We start from the raw sequence: 2837 nt of genomic DNA, 5'->3' as shown, positions 1-2837 counted from the left end.
TCCTACATGCTCATGACCAAGTGATGACTGTGCTGGAAGCAGTGATAACAGGGACACCTGTAGTGTGTGAGGCACCCAAGGGCTCTCTCTGCTCCACAGCAACTGAGATGGGAGAGTGTTTTCTCCTGAGTGTGCTCAAACTGGGTTGTACTCTTTCCAGTTGGCTTTCTTATCTCTCTGCCAACATGGCAGTGCTCTTGATTTGAATCACCTCCTCCCTTCCGTGACATTTTTGAAATGCTCTCTTTCCTCTAGCTCTGTTTACCTTCTCCAGAACTAGAATGAAACCTAATTCAGGTAACACTCAGAAGAATCTTACTTTCTCTCTCATGTTACAATTACCCATTGCAGAATAAAGCACTGTGTATTACACGTATTGTAGGCTATAGGGCTAATGTATATTTTGAGTAGAAAACCACAAATCTGAAAAAGGGGCATATCAGATTAATTAGAGAGTAAATGGATCACAAGCTGCAAGGTAGAAAGTGTAATTAAAAATAAAATGTCTTACCAAAAAATCCTATTCAAATTTCTGAAAGATTTTATGTACCTCGCTTTTTCTATATTCTGTTAAAATTTGGTGTTTTGCAAAAGTAAAGTTTACTTTGAAATTCTTATAACTTCAAAGTTCTGTTAAAGGAACCATTTTATAGAAGTTTAAGGTCTTATGAGTTATTTTAGATACATTTTAGTCTATTCCCAGCCTGAAATAAATAAGTGACAAAAGTGAATAGTGTCATGGTAGAAAATTTCCAAAGAAGATTTAAAAAGTCATGCTGATATGCATTTTGGGGGAATTTATACCCAACCCTGAACTTTTTCTTTCTGCTTTGGCCCACTAACGGAAGTTGTGAGGAAATCAGAATAAAGTGCATGAAGTTCTGATATGAAACTAAAATACAAAACAAAGACTTTTCTTAAAATAATTGTACCAGTCCAAAAGAATAAATAGATAGTCTGCAGGTGGGAAAGTCATACAAATATTTGACATCAAATGGTTTAGATATCATAGAACCATAGGATTTTAGAATCCATCAAATTTAAACTCCTCAATAAACAGATGAAGAATCTGAGCCAAAGAATTTAAGAAACTAGAATCCAAAGTAACAAACAATTTCTAAAGAACTCAGTTACAGGATCACATTTAAAGAGCTCCATACGAAAGAATCTTAATGAATCATTTGGTGAAAACTCAATATCAGAGTCAGCTGTGATCAGTAACGGCAGAATTAGTAAAAAATGTGCTGAATTATTCCAGAAACTGCATAAAATACCCTCGATTTTTACTATTTATCCTACTACCAATATTATTCTTTGTAAATCTATTGTATTTTAGAATATTTAAAAGCAAGGATATAAAAAACAAAAGCTAATCTGTCTCTTCATTCACCATTTCTCTGACTTCACACTATTCAACCAAGACAAACATAACCATATCATATTATTTCCAAGTTGTCCAATTGGTTTGAGTTATTGTCATTAATCAGTATGTTGTAACTGCTTTAAAATTGAAGCTTCATGTATGAACATAGAATGGGACAAGAAAACAAGTGAGACCATTGACAGGATGATGGTACCTATATTGATGGGGTAAGGTAGCCCTCCAAAATGTGTCTGCGTTAATTGTATAGTTGAACTACAGTTGTGTCCATGTGGACAATGGGCAGGTAGAGGGTATGTGCCTGAAGTATGACACAAATGATATTTAATACATGGAGTTCTGAATTTTGTGTACACAACTTTCACAGTTAAAAGTGTTATACCTTTGAACTAGTGCAGTCAGTCAAGTACGAAAAAGAATTATACAGATTTTGGAACATACAGTTTTAATGTCTATATCATACTTCCAACATTGAAGTTGAAGGAAACAGGATTGAATTGTTCTCATTTTTAGAAACCGACACTCACTGTTGTTGTTAGCTATAGCTTTCTAAAATATTTATTTTCCAACTTACAAACTTAACCTATATGTTTGTCTGTGATGAAGCTGATTCTCTTTAGGGGTAATGCCAAAAAGTAGTGAGGATACCAACTATAAGAATAGTTTTTGCGACTCTGTGACGGCCACTGAGCGGATCGGACTCGCTCGTTCTCGCGCCTCGCTTTGCTTCCTCTGCAACCATGTCCAACAAACCTGACATGGCTGAGATTGAGAAATTCGATAAATCGAAATTGAAGATGACTGAAACTCATGAGAAAAATCTAGCACCCTCAAAAGAAACAATTGAACAGGAGAAGCAAGTAGGCGAATCGTAATGAAGCACGTGCCCCCAATATGTACTGTACATTCCACAGGCATTGCCTCCTTATTTTACTTCTTTTAGCTGTTTAACTTTGAAAGATGCAAAGAGGTTAGATCAAGTTTAAATGACTGTGCTGCCCCCTTTTCACATCCAAGAACTACTGACAAGAAAAGCCTCACCTGCCTCTCCCATCTGCCTGTCTGGCTGGCAGGGAAGGAAAAGAACTTGCATGTTGGTGAAGGCAGAAGCTGGGTAGGATGACAGTGAAATCTAGTGTTCTGTAGGCTGTAAAATGCAGTTTAATCAGAGTGCCTTTTTTTGTTGTTGTTGTTGTTCAAATGATTTTAATTATTGGAATGTACAATTGTTTAAATATGCAAATAAAGTTTTAAAACTTAACAAAAAAAAAAAAGAAGAAGAAGAATTTTTGCACGGCAACTAGCCAGAACATTGTGTTCCCAAAATCCAATACAGTAAGTGCCAAATTGCGTTGCTACAAAATTTATGAATCAGGGAACCAAGTTTTTCCTTGCGTTTAGAAGTTTACATTTCTGAAACATTTCTCTGTCATTTCAAAATTTCTTGTGAATATAC

The 2837-nt window shown here is 35.6% G+C and overlaps 1 protein-coding gene and 1 pseudogene across 1 annotated transcript in view; one reads left to right on the top strand and one right to left on the bottom strand.

The window, feature by feature from the left end:
- Positions 1-2837, bottom strand: part of KCNH7 (potassium voltage-gated channel subfamily H member 7) — a 415423-nt gene that overhangs the window by 160412 nt on the left and 252174 nt on the right. The gene's annotated exons all lie outside the window — the stretch shown is intronic.
- Positions 2007-2256, top strand: LOC105291764 (annotated as a pseudogene).

Source organism: Pteropus vampyrus, unplaced genomic scaffold, assembly GCF_000151845.1.
Source record: "Pteropus vampyrus isolate Shadow unplaced genomic scaffold, Pvam_2.0 Scaffold2, whole genome shotgun sequence".
Lineage (NCBI taxonomy): Eukaryota > Metazoa > Chordata > Mammalia > Chiroptera > Pteropodidae > Pteropus > Pteropus vampyrus.
This window is presented reverse-complemented; position numbering and strand designations above follow the sequence as displayed.